The 21,587-nt window shown below is 33.8% G+C and overlaps 1 long non-coding RNA gene across 1 annotated transcript; it reads right to left on the reverse strand.

The window, feature by feature from the left end:
* Window positions 1-9,000: 9,000 nt before the first annotated feature.
* Window positions 9,001-10,510, reverse strand: LOC124453377. The gene is made up of 2 exons (XR_006951072.1): window positions 10,462-10,510; window positions 9,001-9,071 (listed from the first exon to the last, which is right to left on the reverse strand). It is a non-coding gene; the product is annotated as an uncharacterized LOC124453377 (long non-coding RNA).
* Window positions 10,511-21,587: the final 11,077 nt, after the last annotated feature.

Raw genomic sequence — 21,587 nt, forward strand, 5'->3', positions numbered from 1 at the left:
GTAATAAAGCAAGATAAAGCAGATTCTCGAGCAGAAATGACATATGATGAAAAAATTGACAACTGCAAGCAAATTTGATGCAAAGGCGCCTAACCGAGTTAACAATGTTCCATTATCAAATGAAATTATACAACATTCAACTCAATTATACAACAATCCTTAAGGTTTTTAAACACCTCCACTACAAACAGCGTGGAAATTTTTTTTTAATGGAAATTAGTCAAAGGAATGGCCAATAGAAATTGTTTCGGGTAAATAGTGATCTCACAAATACTCTAAGACTAAAGGAGACAGTAATCCAAAGGCAGCAAAGGTTAAATTAGTAGGATGAGAAGGGCATGTTTGACAGGCATCGTCCAGGTTAGTAGAATCTTTAGAAGGAATGTTGTTGCTGGTTTTGTCGACAACTTTAGCGGCAGTCAACTTCAGAGTAAAGGAATCGAGCTTGACTCTAAAGATGAATAACGCTAAGATTATCGAAACGTCAGTCAACTTGTTTCTGAGGACATTACTAACGTGGACAATCTACATCTACAAACATGTAATGATATACTCCCAGGCTCAAACAATTCACTTTAAAGATATGCTTGTTTATGAAGCACATGCAATAGGGATATGCTTCACAACATTTGCGGTAATGAATTATAATCAACCCTACTCTCTGTTCCTTACGTCAACCTGATTTAACTGAAAGACGTGTCTCTGAATAAAAATTAGCATGAAGACCTAAAGCTTAATCATTCATCTTCACAATTATTGCGATTGATATTTCAAGGAAAACATCACATTGGCATATCAGTCAAGATTGCAATAACGCGGAGAAAAAATACCCATGCAATCAAATAAGACAACAAAAAGAACGTGATGGGTGCTTTTTAACAGTAACTTCAGAGCAAAGGTTAGCAGATGGTGTTCTCCACATGTATTTATTCCTGGTGTCCTACTTTCATATTTATGGAGATGGATTATTTCTTAATTTTATAACTTTAATTTGAATCAGCAGAATAGTCACAAAGGTTCTTTACCAAGGCTAATTTAGAAGCAGCATGGAATTGGACTAGACTGATCAAAAACTTTTACAACTTAAGCACGCATATTTTAAAACAATTAAAAGAAATGAAACATGAAAAATATTTGAACATCCGTTATTAGCAGACAATTTGAAAGGCAAAAAGAAAAATGCTCAATATTGAACTAAAATTAACGCAAAATTGAAATGAAACCAGTGTTTGAGAAAAGACTATTTTTACAGCATGCATGAACACGAAGCGATTTATGAGCAATGTAGTCTAATAGCGTGCTGTTTCTAAATCAGCGTCCTTTCATGTTTGCTCGAGCGCATGCATGCCGCTGAAATAGCTTTTAAAGGTAAAAGCTGCCGTTGTCATCCAACTGACTTATGGTAAAGTTCAATAAATAAATAATCCATTTCAAGGATGAAAACTTGAGGATAAAACACCTGCAGACCCTCTTGCTATAAAATGGTGATCATATTTCCTTGCCACACATCATAGTGTCGGTAAAAGAAGTATTTCAAGAGTCCGTGAAGAATCATGGTGTTGAATAAGAGCGCCAGTCTTATCCTACTGCTCTTTATTTTGAATGTTGGCATGAGTGTAGCAAAACCAAGATGGTTGTGGAATGTTGAGGATAAAGGAAACGAAAAAAATGAAATGAGAGATTTTGAGCAGCACAATAAACTTGTGTTCGATATGCACAAAAAAGTATAAGATTTGATTTGCAAAATCGACAATTACAAAAGAATTTGTAAAAAAAAAACTCGCAAATTAGCTAAGTCTTTTTTAAAAAATTAACGAACAAAAACGAAAATACTGCTTTAGCATGTGATTAGCATGGTAACGTTCACAAACGTTAAATGCCCTTTTCACCAGGGAAATGCCCGGACGTTTATGGCCTTCCCAACTTATATGTGTTTCCTATCATCCTGAGATTGCCTATATGATTTAAATTTTTAGCAAATCTTCTCCCCGGGATAAACAATAAGTGTAAAACTGTTTCGCCTGGCCTGGAGTAAATTTTCAGTTGAATATGTTTTTATCGCGCTCTTCTCGAGACTAAATGCATTGTCATCAACGAATTAGAAACTTTCAAGCTTCTATAATATGTAGAAAACCATTGGCACAACAAATTCACCTGATTGATAGGAAAGCATTGTCAACAACAAATGCAGCTGATTGAACCGATTTTTAAAGGTGGTTCTGACTACTGTCCATAATATCGAACATTTTAATTTCTTATTTGAATTGCAAACTGCTACCAGAACAAAACAGTAGTTATTTTTATTGATAACATACGATACTTTAAACAGTTATGGGTGTCTACTTTATTTCTCGTCAATTGCTTCAAAGGCGTAAGGAATATCCAATTTATATCAAAAATCCTTTACCTTTTTTCAATTCCTTTTGTTGATATAATTGATTTTTTTTATGTTTCTGGGTGAAAATTAGAGTGCAGTTGTAACGCATCTCTTTCATCCATGGGTCGAAGGGGATACACTGGCAAAATTAAAGGCTCGAAAAGAAATTTCTCACCTATAAAATAATGCAACTTATCATACGTAAAGAAATGAAAAGTTATTGAGATGTTTTACATCTATTCATGGTCTATTGTAGTCAGTGTTTGCTCAAGTAATGCACATGTTTTGAGGTTTTATCAAGATACTAAAAATAAAATTATTGCATCTATACGTTACTAGATATCACATCTTCAAGAGCTTAGAGTAATATTGTAATACACAAATTAAATCAATGAAATAAACCTAAACATATTCCTGCTATATATTTTCAGGTGGCATGTAATCCAACAACTCTGTCTTGCACAACAATTACAACTGCATCTTGAAATATGAAAGTTCAAACAAGAGATCAGCAAGAAATGAAAACGCTACCAATCATTTGGTGGTCTGTATGAAAGTTCAAACAAGAGATCAGCAAGAAATGAAAACGCTACCAATCATTTGGTGGTCTGTATGAAAGTTCAAACAAGAGATCAGCATGAAAATGCTACCAATCATTTGGTGGTCTGTATTCAGTATTGCCATTGCTTCAATTTCAAGATCTGCTTGCAAAATTCCATCTGGACCATGTGGAGTATTGCCAGTCTGTCCATTTTCAGATTAAGGCTCGTCGATATTGATTTAATTACAATGACTAAATACATGACCCATATAGCTCGAACTTGAGCTATGTATGTCATCGCCATCAGGAGTGGTCAACAAAACAGATATATCCAATGAAATATTTCAAAGAATTATGATTTCCCATCAATGAGATGTTAATAGCAGCTCTTCAGCTGGCACAAAGCCTTTACTATACATCATTAAGATGTCCAATTGCAACTCATCAATTGGCACAAAGCCTTTGGCTTACATCGATTGCCGTCCTCTTGATGAGAGGATTTAGAATTATTATTACATTAATGATGAGTGTATTTTACAGACTGAATACACTATTTGAACGAAAAACTTGCACGTTTGTGAAGTGCTTCTTTTCTTTTTTGTGAGAATGTAATATCTGCAGTGTCAATGAATTTAAAAATCACCTTAAAAAGAGAAATTGCCATGGTGAATGGACTGAAACCAAATAAAAACCACGAAACCCATGATAAAACCGAGTAAAAAACTAACCTGAGAAAACCAAGAAAAAATCAACAATTCTGAAAAGAGCTGTTTTAGAAATTTAAGACACTATGGCATATTGGCAAACAATTCGTCCGGTGCAGTGGCGCAGCCAGCCCGCAAATTTGGTTCTGTCATGTTCACTCACTGTAAAAACAACAGATTTCTAAAATTACATAACAAGACCAAAACTTGCAGGCTGCATGGCTACGTCACTGGTCAGGTGTCAACTCTGCTGTCTTTTAGAGTGAGTCAACTTGTATATTTATAATTAGTTTTATGATGACTCATCTAGTATGGAAGATGAGTCATCATCAAAATAAAGTAGTTATTTGTACAAGCGAATAATAGTTTTATTGCTTCCGCGAGTTATTTTGTAGTTTTATTGTAAATAGGAGATATGTTAATTCGGTAGGAAAAGAGAGGGTAGAAAAACTTTGTTAACATACAGAAAAGTACTGGGGACGTTTGTTATTATTTAGTTTATTTACTCAAAACAATTCGCGTGCTAAGGTCATTTCGAGTGCTAAGGTCATTAATTGCAGATGCTACAGGAGCAAAAGGGCTGTTTTCTACAATTAGTGTGTTCTGTTCACATGCACATAGTGTGATTCACTTGCACAGGGGATAGCATCATCGGTAATGCACAAACAAATCCCATGTCTTTCAGTAAGTGGCCATCGTTAAGTGTAGTTACACAAAAAAAATTCTCCCTTTCCTCCCTCCCTTTCTCTGTTGACTGTGCATGTACTGTCTTAGTCTTTTTTCTGTGGTGGCGTTTTTATGAGCACACCTTTTCTGTGGTAAACAGAAAAGCCTTGATCTTAAAGAATTTTATTAAATTGTGTAAAATAATTCCTGTAATTATTTCGTAATTTGTTATTTTATGGTATTAAACCGGCATGGGCTTTGACATATTGTCAATTTTTTATCCAAAAAAGAGTATTGATTCATACTACTTTATACGTCATGCATAAAGAAAACAGAGCACATCAGCTTCAGACCCCCCTTAGATCTTGATTTGCTATGATTGAGTGGAAGCGATACAGCCAATTTGAAAAACGAACTGCTTTTGTCAACAAAGGATCGTATCATTAAGCTTGATAAGGACTGCTTCCATTGTTTTGAGAGAAATACTTATACATTTGTGTAAGATACGAATTTTGGTATCTGTGTATGCATCAGCAAAGTTTGGTTGAAACAAGGATTAGTTTGCCACTATCAATACTTAAGTTTCGCAGTTCATCAAAAAAGGAAAAGGAATCTTTAAGAACTTTTGATGAAAACTTATTAAGAACCGGTTTAAGTAATATTGATAGTTAAAGAACTATGTTGTCAAAGAACTATGTTGAACTTATGTTGTGCAGATTTTATCATTCAGAGAATAGGACGCAGTGGTGGGCCCTGATTGTGTGTTTTTAGCAATCTGTAAGTTCTTGGTCGTTCTGATCGCATTGGGCGGACATTTTAGTAAAATTCTAGAGTGCTTTACTTTAATGCTTTTAAATAACACAGCAGTGTTTGTAAAGTTTATTTCTATTGAAGCTGTTCGATCATATGCTTCAATGTTTCGTATTAAGCAGAACTTATCCGTATCACTTGAAATTTTTATCATCTTAGGAAGAAGCGAAAACTTCAAAAGCAAAACTTAGCTACAAATTTTTTTAAGCGTTATAAGTCATTTTAGTTGTAGCTAATTTTCAAATCAAGCTAAATTATTTGTTTTCATTTTAAAGGTTTTGTGAATTTGCAAGGTCAGAGCATAGAGAAATTGCTAAAATACGTTTTTTTTGTAAAGTATTTAATCTTTTCCTTTTGCCAAAATGAACAACGCTTCGCTGAATCCCGGCTACTGGGCTCATGAGAACAGCAACATAGCATTATAATCAACTTTATGAAGAATCACAGCCCAAGATCCTTTGTCTGGTTTACAACTTACCATATCCTTATTTTTCCGTAAGTTTGCTAACGCGATGAGATGTTCCCTAGTCAATGAAAAGTCTCTACTATCTATTGGAGTGCCATTATATTCATGTGCAATATCAGAAAGTTTTGCTTTACAAGCTGCCATTGTCTCCTCGCTTTCAGAATTTACGTTTTGAAGATGTGACCACAGACAGGGACGGTGCTAAAACGGTAATTGAGGGGACGAGGTTTATTCAAATATTTAGTTGTAAGCGAGTGATTTATTTTGAAAGTGATTTGGTTTTCTAAAGAAGTCCGTCAGGCACATTAGTCTCCATATTTGACAGTTGGTACGAAGAAAGATTTGTAATGTGTGAATATGCGTATTCCATGCATATCTGCTTACTTGCAGTTTCTTCATTAATTCATGTTGTTCTTTAACTTGAGTTGTTGAGAAATTTGCTCTAAGTTGTTTTAACTAAAAAATTTATTTTATATCATGTGGAGAGATATGTGGCATATTCTCGGTTGCGAGGCATGTTGACTGCTTCTGGTAGACAAAGGATGGGAAGTTTTGGCAATGTATTTAGACTTATGTTGCACAAAACGGAATTGCTATACCACTGTACATTTAATGGAATAAGGGATAGGAACTTTTTTATAAGTATTGAAAGTATAAATATTATGTTGAGAGAAAAGCCTTGAGGTAAAAGTATTGAGTGGTGAGTCAACTGAACTATATGAAAAGGACACCAGAAAACAGAGATTTAAGGAGGGAATTGGTGTTATTATGAATACACCTGATGAGAAAAGGAATAACTTGAGAGAAAATTTAAAACAAGAATGCTTAACCGGGTAAAACGGTAAATGAAACAACGACATGAGGTCGATTAAACCAATTGTTAAGACAAAATATTTTACATTTAATTAACATATCTTAGCAAATGCAATATCAGGCTAACTCTTTTTTTGTAAAGTAGCTTGAGTCAATATGGGCAAAATGATCGGCTCAGGGGCGGATCTAGAGAATGTCAAATCGGTCGCGCGACTGATGTTTGAAATTCAAAAATTACCTATTCATATTAATTAAAAAATCACTAATTATTCTTACTTTATTATCGCATTTACTTCGTGATAAAAATCCAGCTTTATTTATTATTGAAAACTAATGACTAATGCAACGAATATCTCCTTGGTAACCAGATCAGTTGAATTTTAATTGACCTGGAATAACCGACTGATAAGCGGGGTGGCTTGACTGGTTCGACTTATAAAGGAGTCTATGAACGCCAGAAACGCTATTTTATTGGTCAATGGCCAGATCAGTGGACAGTCTGGAATAATCTCGACCGATAATAGGGGTGGCCGCACCTATAAGGGAGTCCAATTGCTATCTTACAATTGGGTTCATTTGAATTTTTGTCTTACTGTGATTGGTTTGACCGATTTCGACTGATAGCCAACTGAACTAAGATAGTCAAGCTCACTGTCTGAATTAAATGTTTGATCGTTTCATAGTAATTTTTATAAGCATGATAGAAACTAAACTACAATCAGATGGAATTTATGGAAATCTTTTACAAATTCATATGTTGACATGAATGCTGCTTTCCAAACTGGGAATTTTTCAAGAGGGTGAAAATTTATGGATAAATTGTAAATGCTTGGCAAAGACGATCTCGCGAGCGACATTTCAGTCATTGATGTTCAAAAGCAAGCCAACATTGTTTTGAGTTTTATCAGCAGAAATTTACATCGAAAATCGTAAGTAAAGGACAAGTGAAGTGTATGCATGAATGCAATATATCAAAGTCAATTTATGCGAGTGTGTGATGCGATTTATGTTAATATGGCGTATGGTAAGCAGATTGATGCTTCTAAAATTGTTGTTGCCGAAGGACTTTTAGCTATGATTTCTATAATGCTTGGGGAATCGTGGCCGTTATATGGCAGCGAAATCCTACATTTCTGCAAATATATTTCAATGGACAAAAAATCTGTAGCCATAAGGTGCCATACTATTATTTACTTTATCATAAACAAATGTTTGGGGCTTTTCAGTTTATGATCATTGATCATTCAATCATTGGACAGTTATACTACATATTGTTTAAGATTTGAGAAAACTAACATTGATTACATGAGAAGCTGTTTACTATAACCTGTGATTTTGAGTCTTATGATCCATGAAGCTTTTTATTTTGACAATTTGACTGGAATGGTATTAAACCTGAGTATTTCACATACATGAAATGTTGTCCCATGTCACATATTGTCTCCTTTTCTAACTGAACACCTCATGTAGAGATGTAAAGGTGTGTTAATCTACGGCTCATACCAGATTGTTTGCCATAAATTCCAAAGGGCTATTGATGTATGAATAGCATTTTCTATAAAGTAAAAATGTCTTCCAATGTATGCAGATAAACCTTGAAATTTGGCAAAACAGCAAAGTATTTTTCATGATCACTAGGTAATTTTTCTGATGATCAGTATAATTTCTAAACTAAATTATTTCAGATTTACATTTAAACGAGCTTTGATCATATGAAAAGATATTTATCATAACCAGTAAGCATGACACATGAACCAATTTTAACATTCATGTAATTATATAATTAAAGACATGTTGGTTACATTCTGTTTGTATTTGCAAATACAATGCTACTAGTGATTGCTATATAGCACACCTTGCATATACTTACAGAAGATAATAGTCTAGTGAAATGCCTAAGAAACATTTATGGCATTAAGCTGTCCTTAACTGCAATTTTTCACTTTGATGATTTTCTTAATCTTTGACAGAAAAAATTTTGAGTTTTTCTCAAAAGTGAATTTGCTGGCTCTGATGTGGAGATGGGTGAGGGTTACAATAAACTTGCATGGTTTGAAGTCTGAGCTTTTCTATATTTATGAACTGTCACTTGTAGTACCAAATTTCTAACTTAACTTATTACATAGAGGTTTGAATGGGGTCTCTAGGGGTCTATGCCTGACAACTTGGTAGAAATTTTAAAGACTATATCTGTTTTGAATAGCATTATTGTAAAATAAATTTTACGTTCCTAGACATGCTAATGAGCCATATATTTGGCATGATAATGAGCCTAATTATTTGGCAAAACATTCAAGTATTGTTCACTTACGTAAGCAAAATGTGTTGTTTTTACCGAAAAACGATGCCCACAAAATACATCTTGTATTGCTCTAAAACGCTGAAAATGGCATTTTAGAGGTTCTGAAATTCAAAATTTCTCAGGGGAGAATGCCTCAGACCCCCCCCCCGGCGCGGAGTGCCTCCGACGTTTTATGACTGATGTTTGAAAAATCCTAGATCCGCCTCTGGATCGGCTATATTCGATTCCCATTCTCTGAAATTTCTTATCTGATTTTTTAAAGGCATCAATTGACATTTTTCCCTTTTCTGCTTTTTCATAACCTTTCATTTTATTGTTTTCGTTTTCTCCATCGTCAACATTCCACAACCATCTTGGTTTCGCTGAAGTAAAGTCATCATTTAAAATCAGGACTAGAATAAAACGACTCTAACTTATTACGATGAATCTTTACAACTCATGAATTACTTCATATTACCGACTTCAAGATATGCTACAAGATATTTCACAAAACGTCCACTATTTCATAACTAAAGGTTTTCGCATGTGATTTTTCCATAATTTTTTTTTACGATAGAGGCATCCCTTTTGTGCTCATGGAGATGGATAGTTTATTTATTGAACGCTATTACAAGTCAGCTGGTTGATCACAACAGTCATTGTAACGTGCAACCAAAAAACAAATATGAAAGGACGCCAATTCAAAAAAAGCCTGATTTTTGGACTGCACGGATCATACAAGGTTTTATGCGCATGCATGCTCCAACTAAGCTTTCTTTGACCCACTTGTGATTTCATTTGTATCTTCAAATTAATAAGTATTCCAAGTCAAATACGCTTTCAAATTACTAGGAGTTGTTAACAGCTCTTTATGCATTCAGAACTCTACAGTTTGTCCTGCTTTGCTACAACGATTCTTAAAGGCACAACTCATTAGAATAAAAGTAAACCCACTCCGAAGACTAGGTACATATTGAACTCAATAACTAAGAAAAATACGCAAAGTCAAAAGAAGTTTTAAAAAGTTGTAATTCGAATTTATTGCAAATCCATCATTATTAGTCTTGTATGTGTTTCCTTAAATGTTGACTTCATTACTGATTCCATTAATATTTCCTAAATTCAGAACTATGTAGTTTTCAAAGATTAATGAAAGACAGAAGAAGTGCAATATAGATAATTCTTTCACTTAATATTTCTATAAAAATACTACCTTCGTAGCTATAAGTGTCAAGATCGCACTAACGCGGAGAAAAATTTACAATCAAATAAAGCAAAAAAAGAACGTAAAAGATGGTATTTAACTGTTATTTCCTAACAGATGGGGTTTAAAATATGTTTCTGCCTGGCATGGCTGTTTCAAATTTTTAAAGACTGATTGTTTCTTTCTACAACTTTTTATGAGTCAGGTAGATAACCACAAGAGCCTCGATATCTTTAACAGCCTTTTCAAATAACATAAATGAACGCTAATTTAGAAGCAGCACGTAATTGGACTACACGGATCTTGGGATGTTTCAAAACATAACCAAACACATTTTTTAGTATAATTGAATGAAGGGAAAGGTTGAAAAAGATTTAAGTATCCACTCCGAGCGAACAATTTCAAGTGCAAAAGGAAAAATTACTCAATATTGAACTAAATATTTAAGAAAACAGATGCATGACAATTGATGACAAATTTGCAATAAACTCACAAAAATTGTTTCTCAAATAATGAGACATATATGAAACTTTCGTTAAGAGTTTGTTTTAATCCAAATTAAACCTACTTTTAAAAATCGTTGTATAGTTACCACTTACCAGGATGAATTATACAGTGCATGAAAGAACATTTAATCACTCCCTCCTCCCCAATATTTAAACAGCATTTTAAAAGCTTATTTAACTTAAAAAACTAATTAACTTAGAAAGCTAAATAATTAACTTAGAAAGCTAAATATTTAACTTAAAAAACTAATTAATGACAACACTGAAATGAAGCAAGGGTTTGAAAAAGGTTATTTTGTTTTGACAGCATCCATATGCATACAAAGCGTTTAATTGTCCGTGTTGTCCAATACCATGCTGTTTCTAAACTAGCGTCCTTTAGTGATTGCTTGTGTGCATGTAATTTGAGAAAACCACCTGCAGAACCTCTTGCTATAAAATGGTGATCATAGCTTTTTTGTATCACATGTTCTTGTGCGTAATAAAAAGTATTTCAAGAGTCTGTGAAGAATCATGGTGTTGAATAAGAGCGTGAGTGTTCTTCTTTTGATCCTCATTTTGAATGTTGCCACGAGTTTGGCCAAACCAAAATGGTTCTGGAGTGTTGAGGATGAAGAAAACGAAAACAATGCAATGAGACGTCAATCGATGACTTTAAAAAAGAGTCCCCGACGAAGAGGAGACTGTGGTCGACTATATTGCCCACCTTGACACAAACTATTTCACAAAAAAGTACTTAGCTTGATATTTAACCAGTTGAAACGTGTCATTTAAACGCAAAGTGTCTTAATAAATGGTTTAGTTGTACTCATGATCATATCGTTATTTCTTCCTCTTTTCCAAATTCTCTCAAGTCGTTTGTTTTCTCAACATGTATGTATTTTATCAATTTCTTCCTTTGTGTTTTCTGGTTTCCTCTTCATGACTTGACTCGTCATCCCCAGTGTATTTTACCTCTGGGTGGTTTCGTATTAAATAACATGTTTTGAATTTCAAACGGTTTCTTTGATTTTTTGTTTATTTCACGTCTTCCTTCTGCCATACTATTGTCGCAACACATTTGTTGCTCTTTTTTTATATACCATCTTATTTTGTTATCTTTCTCCAGACTTATATCTCATGTCTCTTCATTGAATCATGTCCATATTTTAATCTACACACTCATACACTTCTTATCGCCGTTTTCAACGTTCCTCGCATTTCTCAATTAAAATTTTTCCTTGGACAGGTGAAACGTCGTAGTACTAAGAAAACATTTACAAGATTACTATATCACTAATGGTTTTCGCATGTGGTTTTCTCCATAACTTTTTTAGGAAGCCCTTTTGTGCCCATGGAGATGGGTGGTTTATTTATTAAATGCTATTATACAAGTGAGCTGGTTGATCACAACAGTCATTCTAAAGTGCAACCAAAAAACAAATATGAAAGGACGCCAATTCAAAAAGAGCCTGTTTTTTGGACTGCACGGATCATACAACGTTTCGTGTGCATGCATGCTCCAACTAAGCTTTCTCCGACCCACTGGCTTCAGTGATTTCATTTGCATCTTCAAATTAATTACTTGTCCAAGTCAAATACGTTTTCAAATTACTGGGAGTTATTAACAGTTCTTTATGCATTCAGCACTCTACAGTTTATCCTGCTATGCTACAACGATTTTTAAAAGAACAATTCATTGGAGTAAAAGGAAACACACTGCGAAGACCAGGTCAATATTGAACTGAATAGCTAAGAAAAACATGCAAAGACGAGAAAAGTTTTAAAAAGTTACAATTAGAATTAATTTGAAATTCATCATTATTAGTCTCGTATCTCTTTCCTCAAATGTCGAGTTCATTATTGATTCCAATAATATTTCTTAAATTTAGAACCATGCAGTTTTCAAAGATTAATGAAAGACAAGAAAAGTACAATATAGAAAATTCTTTCACTTTATATTTCTAAAAAAATATTTCCTTGGTAGCTTTAAGTGCCAAGATCGCGCTAACGCGGAGAAAAATTTAAAATCAAGTAAAGCAACAAAAAGAACGCAAAAGGTGGTATTTAACTGCTATTTCTTAACAGATGGTGTTCAAAAGGTGTTTCTGCCTGGCATGGCTGTTTCAAATTTTTAAAGATTGACTATTCCCTTTCACAACTTTCGTTTGAGTCAGCTGGATAACCACAAGAGCCTAGATATCTTTAACAGCCTTTTCAAATAACATAAATGAACGCTAATTTAGAAGCAGCACGTAATTGGACTACACGGATCTTGGGATGTTTCAAAACATAACCAAACACATTTTTGAATATAATTGAATGAAGAGAAAGGTTCAAAAGGATTTAAGTATCCACTACGAGCGAACAATTTAAAGTGCAAAAGGAAAAAATACTCAATATTGAACTAAATATTGAAGAAAACAGATGCATGTCAAATGATGACAAATTTTTAATAAACTCAAAAAAAATGTTTTCTCAAATAATGAAGACCAATATGAAACTTTCGTTAAGAGTTTGTTTTCATCCAAATTAAACCTACTTTTAAAAATCGTTGTATAGTTACCACTTACCAGGATGAATTATACAGTGCACGAAAGAACATTTAATCACTCCCTCCTCCCCAATATTTAAACAGCATTTTAAAAGCTTATTTAACTTAAAAAAACTAATTAACTTAGAAAGCTAAATAATTAACTTAGAAAGCTAAATATTTAACTTAAAAAACTAATTAATGACAACACTGAAATGAAGCAAGGGTTTGAAAAAGGTTATTTTGTTTTGACAGCATCCATATGCATACATAGCGTTTAATTGTCCGTGTTGTCCAATACCATGCTGTTTCTAAACTAGCGTCCTTTAGTGATTGCTTGTGTGCATGTAATTTGAGAAAACCACCTGCAGAACCTCTTGCTATAAAATGGTGATCATAGCTTTTTTTGTATCACATGTTCTTGTGCGTAATAAGAAGTATTTCAAGAGTCTGTGAAGAATCATGGTGTTGAATAAGAGCGTGAGTGTTCTTCTTCTGATCCTCATTTTGAATGTTGCCACGAGTTTGGCCAAACCAAAATGGTTCTGGAGTGTTGAGGATGAAGAAAACGAAAACAGTGCAATGAGAGGTTTTGAAAAAACAGACAAGAGAAAGACGTCAATCGATGACTTTAAAAAATGGGAAAAGAAAAGTCCCCGACGAAGAGGAGACTGTGGTCGACTATATTGCCCACCTTGACACAAACTATTTCACAAAAAAGTACTTAGCTTGATATTTAACCAGTTGAAACGTGTCATTTAAACGCAAAGTGTCTTAATAAATGGTTTAGTTGCACTCATGATCATATCGTTATTTCATCCTTTTTACCAAGTTCTCTCGAGTCGTTTGTTTTCTCAACATGTATGTATTTTTATCAATTTCTTCCTCTGTGTTTTCTGGTTTCCTCTTCATGACTTGACTCGTCATCCCCAGTGTATTTTACCTCTGGGTGTTTTCGTATTAAATAACATGTTTTGAATTTCAAACGGTTTCTTTGATTTTTTGTTTATTTCACGTCTTCCTTCCTGCCATACTATTGTCGCAACACATTTGTTGCTCTTTTTTTATATATCCATCTTATTTTGTTATCTTTCTCCAGACTTATATCTCATGTCTCTTCATTGAATCATGTCCATATTTTAATCTACACACTCATACACTTCTTATCGCCGTTTTCAACGTTCCTCGCATTTCTCAATTAAAATGTTTTCCTTGGACAGGTGAAACGTCGTAGTACTAAGAAAACATTTACAAGATTACTATATCACTAATGGTTTTCGCATGGTTTTCTCCATAACTTTTTTTTTAGGAAGCCCTTTTGTGCCCATGGAGATGGGTGGTTTATTTATTAAATGCTATTATACAAGTGAGCTGGTTGGTCACAACAGTCATTCTAAAGTGCAACCAAAAAACAAATATGAAAGGACGCCAATTCAAAAACAGCCTGTTTTTTGGACTGCACGGATCATACAACGTTTCGTGTGCATGCATGCTCCAACTAAGCTTTCTCCGACCCATTGGCTTCAGTGATTTCATTTGCATCTTCAAATTAATTACTTGTCCAAGTCAAATACGTTTTCAAATTACTGGGAGTTATTAACAGTTCTTTATGCATTCAGCACTCTACAGTTTATCCTGCTATGCTACAACGATTCTTAAAAGAACAATTCATTGGAGTAAAAGGAAACACACCGCGAAGACCAGGTCAGTATTGAACTCAATAGCTAAGAAAAACATGCAAAGACGAGAAAAGTTTTAAAAAGTTACAATTCGAATTAATTTGAAATTCATCATTATTAGTCTCGTATCTCTTTCTTCAAATGTCGAGTTCATTATTGATTCCAATAATATTTCCTAAATTTAGAACCATGCAGTTTTCAAAAATTAATGAAAGGCAAGAAAAGTACAATATAGAAAAATCTTTCACTTTATATTTCTAAAAAAATAATTCCTTGGTAGCTATAAGTGCCAAGATCGCGCTAACGCGGAGAAAAATTTAAAATTAAGTAAAGCAACAAAAAGAACGCAAAAGGTGGTATTTAACTGCTATTTCTTAACAGATGGTGTTCAAAAGGTGTTTCTGCCTGGCATGGCTGTTTCAAATTTTTAGAGATTGACTATTCCCTTTCACAACTTTCTTTTGAGTCAGCTGGATAACCACAAAAGCCTAGATATCTTTAACAGCCTTTTCAAATAACATAAATGAACGCTAATTTAGAAGCAGCACGTAATTGGACTACACGGATCTTGGGATGTTTCAAAACATAACCAAACACATTTTTGAATATAATTGAAAGAAAAGAAAGGTTCAAAAGGATTTAAGTATCCACTACGAGCGAACAATTTAAAGTGCAAAAGGAAAAAATACTCAATATTGAACTAAATATTGAAGAAAACAGATGCATGTCAAATGATGACAAATTTTCAATAAACTCAAAAAATGTTTTCTCAAATAATGAAGACGAATATGAAACTTTCGTTAAGAGTTTGTTTTCATCCAAATTAAACCTACTTTTAAAAATCGTTGTATAGTTACCACTTACCAGGATGAATTATACAGTGCACGAAAGAACATCTAATCACTCCCTCCTCCCCAATATTTAAACAGCATTTTAAAAGCTTATTTAACTTAAAAAACTAATTAACTTAGAAAGCTAAATAATTAACTTAGAAAGCTAAATATTTTTAAAAACTAATTAATGACAACACTGAAATGAAGCAAGGGTTTGAAAAAGGTTATTTTGTTTTGACAGCATCCATATGCATACATAGCGTTTAATTGTCCGTGTTGTCCAATACCATGCTGTTTCTAAACTAGCGTCCTTTAGTGATTGCTTGTGTGCATGTAATTTGAGAAAACCACCTGCAGAACCTCTTGCTATAAAATGGTGATCATAGCTTTTTTGTATCACATGTTCTTGTGCGTAATAAGAAGTATTTCAAGAGTCCGCGAAGAGTCATGGTGTTGAATAAGAGCGTGAGTGTTCTTCTTCTGATCCTCATTTTGAATGTTGCCACGAGTTTGGCCAAACCAAAATGGTTCTGGAGTGTTGAGGATGAAGAAAACGAAAACAATGCAATGAGAGGTTTTGAAAAAACAGACAAGAGAAAGACGTCAATCGATGACTTTAAAAAATGGGAAAAGAAAAGTCCCCGACAAGGAGGAGACTGTGGTCGACTACATTGCACATATTGACACAAACTATTTCACAAAATAAGTACTTAGCTTGATATTTAACCAGTTGAAACGTGTCATTTAAACGCAAAGTGACTTAATAAATGGTTTAGTTGTACTCATGATCATATCGTTATTTCTTCCTCTTTTCCAAATTCTCTCAAGTCGTTTGTTTTCTCAACATGTATGTATTTCTATCAATTTCTTCCTTTCTGTTTTCTGGTTTCCTCTTCATGACTTGACTCGTCATCCCCAGTGTATTTTACCTCTGGGTGTTTTCGTATTAAATAACATGCTTTTGAATTTCAAACGGTTTCTTTGATTTTTTGTTTATTTCACGTCTTCCTTCTGCCATACAATTGTTGCAACACATTTGTTGCTCTTTTTTTATATATCCATCTTATTTTGTTATCTTTCTCCAGACTTATATCTCATGTCTCTTCATTGAATCATGTCCATATTTTAATCTACACACTCATACACTTCTTATCGCCGTTTTTCAACGTTCCTCGCATTTCTCAATTAAAATGTTTTCCTTGGACAGGTGAAACGTCGTAGTACTAAGGAAACATTTACAAGATTACTATATCACTAATGGTTTTCGCATGTGGTTTTCTCCATAACTTGTGGTTTGGACTGCACGGATCATACAACGTTTCGTGTGTATGCATGCTCCAACTAAGCTTTATCCGACCCACTGGCTTCAGTGATTTCATTTGCATCTTCAAATTAATTAGTTGTCCGAGTTTAAATACGTTTCCAAATTACTGGGAGTTATTAACAGTTCTTTATGCATTCAGAACTCTACAGTTTATCCTGCTGTGCTACAACGATTCTTAAAAGCACAATTCATTAGAATAAAAGGAAACACACAGCGAAGACCTGGTCCATATTGAACTCAATAGCTAAGAAAAACATGCAAAGACGAGAAAAGTTTTAAAAAGTTACATTTCGAATTTATTTGAAATTCATCATTATTAGTCTCGTATCTCTTTCCTAAAATGTCGAGTTCATTATTGATTCCAATAATATTTCCTAAATTTAGAACCATGCAGTTTTCAAAGATTAATGAAAGACAAGAAAAGTACAATATAGAAAATTCTTTCACTTTATATTTCTAAAAAAATATTTCCTTGGTAGCTATAAGTGCCAAGATCGCGCTAACGCGGAGAAAAATTTAAAATCAAGTAAAGCAACAAAAAGAACGCAAAAGATGGTATTTAACTGTTATTTCTTAACAGATGGTGTTCAAAATATGTTTCTGCCTGGCATGGCTGTTATATATTTTTAAAGATTGACGATTTCTTTTTTACAACTTTCTTTTGAGTCAGCTGGATAACCACAAGAGCCTCGTTATCTTTAACAGCATTTTCAAACAACATAAAAGAACGCTAATTTAGAAGCAGCACGTAATTGGACTACACGGATCTTGGGATGTTTTACAACATAACCAAACACATTTTTGAGTATAATTGAATGAAGAGAAAGGTTCAAAAGGATTTAAGTATCCACTACGAGCGAACAATTTAAAGTGCAAAAGGAAAAAATACTCAATATTGAGCTATTATTTAAGAAAACAGATGCATGTCAAATGATGACGAATTTGCAATAAAATCGATAAAATTATTTTCTCAAATTATGAGAACAAGATGGAAAAAATCTTGTTCACGAAATTCACCATCAAGGAATCTACTGATGTCTTAAAGCAACTATTTAATTTTTGTTGGGGGCTAATTTTTGGGTTAATCCATTATATGTCTAAATTTTCGAGATGTACGTAACATATATATTAAAAACTGAATATTCATGGCAAACAGCATTCAATACCTTATACATAGGTAGAGCGTAGGATAAAATTCACAAGTTTTTACGACAGCAAAATTTTATATATATATATTTTTTTAAACTATATATAGTTCAGGAGTCGCCATTTTAATATGGTGATAGCCGGGAGGGCACATTGTATGCACACTTTGTATATTACGCTCACTGCGCGTGCGTAGTTTGAGCACTGTCGGATTGTGTAGAGAGTCTAATATGGAGACGTTCACCGTGTTCGCGATATGCAAAGCTCACCTTTATAGGTTTGAGCACTCTGGTGACTTTTCAATACAATCCATACAATGTGCAACCGTACGTCCTGTGTCCCAGTGTTGAAATCACCATTTTATTATGGTGATAGCCGGGAGGGCACATTGTATATACACTTTGTGTATTTTTTTAAACTATATATAAAACGGAAATTCAAGGGGTCACCATAGGGTGTTTTGTTTGTTGATTTTCCGTATAACAGTGCTTGATGCGTTAGAGCAGAGCGTAAATACTGTAGGAAATAAGAAAATTCACAAAAACTATATAGAAAAAAATTTTATAGACAAAAAGCATCGCCATCTACGAATACAAACGGCGTGTTACCTAAATTATGTAATTTCTCAGCTTCTACAATGTTTAGAAAATAATTTTCTGCAGCAAATCCCAATTGATTGTTAGCGTAAACACTTTAGTCGACCACTGTGCATGACATAAATTTAATTCGTGTTTTCTTTAACTAAAGGCAAACAACTACAAACACGATACTGCATGTAGGTCTTTTGAGTGCCAACATACGACACTCCACAGCGTGGTGGCACCTATATCTAAATCGACTTCTTTAAGAGCGCAAGGAAAATCCAATTTATATTGAAAATCTTGCATTTTATTTTTTCATTGCTCTTGTTGATGGAAGCAACAAGATATCCTAGAAATATCTTTACTTTTCTGAGTGTAGACACTGAATGGTAGAGTGCAGTTGTAACGCATCACCTTCACAAACCTGAAAGTTTTACTTTGACAAATAATAGAATCTTTTTGCCTCTTTCCTTGGGTTATAGACATATCCTGAATGTACGAGATGTAACATCGTACATTCAGGATGTGTCTATAACCCAAGGAAAGAGGCAAAAAAATTGTCATCGATAAAGAAATGCAATTGATCATAAAATAATGAATGCTTATCCAGATGATGACGTCATACCTACAGATATCGAGAATTATTTGCAGGTAGGTACCAATCAAAAGCAGCAAGGCTTAATAGGGAATAATAATATAAAATAACACATGTGTAATGCGTGCTCTAATTCCGTGTTTAAATAAGGCCATTCAAACACTAGCCTATAATTAGTATGGGTTTATGAGGTAGCTAGGCCATCTAAACACGAAAATTAAATTGCCATCGCAAAAATCTTAAACTTGTCTGAGATAAATAAATTTTTTTTTACAAAATAATGACTTAATGGTCTTCAAGAGGCGAGATCCACAAAAACTTGGAAATCTTGTTTAAGTTAAGAAAAGCGGTTCAAATTACCTGACATCCGCGCGTGGCTCACTCATTTTATTTAACTCACGCTTTATTCCCTTGGATCGGGCCATCCAAACTTTGACAATTTAATCACTTCTTTTGTGATTTTTTAATTGACGCAACTTTCTGACAAAAATCTTTTTAGCCTATACGCATTCAATTTCATCTGCATCATCTGGATCATCTTCCCATGTTAAGCTAAAGACTTGTCGTCATGGACATAATCATGTTGATAAAACACATGACTTATAGAGCGCCAACTTGTGGTTCACTCAGAATGGCATGATCGTCGGTGGATAACAAAACATATGTTTTCAATGAAATATTGCTCTCAACGGAGTAAGTTCCAGTTTATTTCAAGAATATCTATTTTAAGGATCTTTGCAGAAATAAAAGCTACAGAAAAAACGAAATAAAGAAAAAACTCAGGGAATTTGGCGATTCTATAGATAATATAAATCGATAGAAGACGCAAGTCGTGTTTTTATCTTATGACGTCGAAGGCATGACCATTTGAAAAGTTTGCGCATCGTGTCCTTACTCATCAATAAATGTAAACCAAACTCTACTAAATGGGAATAACTTGAATTTGCATAGATTGATTCGATAACTGTGAATTTTATTTTCGCATAAAGTAAAAATTCATTGCATATAAACACCAAGTAAAAGGCAAATAAATATTTAACAGGAACTCCGAGTGCGTAGTTGATGTAGTACCACTGTAGTCTGTCTAGTAGTCTATGTATTTTTAGGAAACGAGACTATAGCTATATACACACTCAGACAGCGCATTTTACAGCATTTGCCTTTAGACAAAGCTTGCAAATATGCATGCAGACTGACTCACGCAGAGGCTACAGGGACATTAAACACGAGAAAAAATACAGCCAAAAAAGACATAATCATGTAAGTGTACTTGTATTAAATGATTGTTTGGATACTGTCACTTTGGTATGATCTACATTCACGGCAGTTTAAACAGTTTTGCACACATTTAAAATATATCGAAGCTCGCATCTTTGTAACTGACTCTAGACTCTCGTTCGAATAGCTTAAACTGCAGCGATCATTTGGTATAAACCGTGCAATCACACCAGAATTTCGAACTGTTGGCTATCACATGAGCCCCCCACGTTGTGACAATTTAAAACACTTGAATATGTTAGTGAAGCTGCTGATTTATTCTCTGGAGCCATAGAAAAATGTTCCCGGAAGCTTTGAGCAAATGCGAATTCATAGAAAACACTAATTCAATACAATTGTTTGGAACATGATTTATTTTAATCGATATTTTGTGAGTATACAAATGATATGACAAAGGCGACCGTTTGTAAATCTGATATATTGAATATTCATAGCGCATCAGAAAATTATAGATCATGTTCTACTGGCACTATGACTAACACGCATGTATATATATGATCAAATTACGAATGTCCCTTAGAAATTTCATCATTTTAAAAAAATAACGTGTTCATTAATAAGAAAAACTGTTGACTGAATCAACGTCACACAATGTTCTATATCGTGATCGTTTTGATAACGCGAAGAACATTAATTTGTGCATAACGACGATCTTAGACTCTTTTCAAACGTTGCACTTTGATGCGCTGAACACAGTTAAAGACAAAAGAAAATGAGATAAAAATCCTCATTATCTCTTGTTTTAAATGCATTCAACTCATTTAAAATGCGACGTTTGAAACGATCCTTAATGTGCTACGCAAACTCATGACTTGAGTATGGATCGATTAATGATAAAATCGTGAAAATAAACAAAACAAAGTTGGCAAACGGAATTTTTTCTGCACACTTTTACCTTGATGTAATAGCTACTAATGAAATTTCTGCAAAAACTGCATGATGTCCATCATCTAAAACGATATATCAAATGATTGTTCACTGTCGAATAACTGTCCTGAAAATGCGGTCTTGAGAACACAGAAATTTCTAAAGTAATGGCCAAACTTCCACACGTTGTCACTCAATGACAATGGTTTCCGTTAAAAATCGCGACTAGTAGCAATATTTCTCAGTCAAATGCATGTTTTTTTAATATGAAGACATATGTAAACAAACAGGTTGTTGAATCATTTAGGTTTTTATTTTATTCATGACAGCTTTTCAAGCGAGCTATAGAAAAATCGTCAACGTTGATGTTAAGCGCTCATTCGTTTGCTTAACGCAATATATAG

This window comes from Xenia sp. Carnegie-2017, unplaced genomic scaffold (assembly GCF_021976095.1).
Source record: "Xenia sp. Carnegie-2017 unplaced genomic scaffold, XeniaSp_v1 HiC_scaffold_25, whole genome shotgun sequence".
Classification (NCBI taxonomy): domain Eukaryota; kingdom Metazoa; phylum Cnidaria; class Anthozoa; order Malacalcyonacea; family Xeniidae; genus Xenia; species Xenia sp. Carnegie-2017.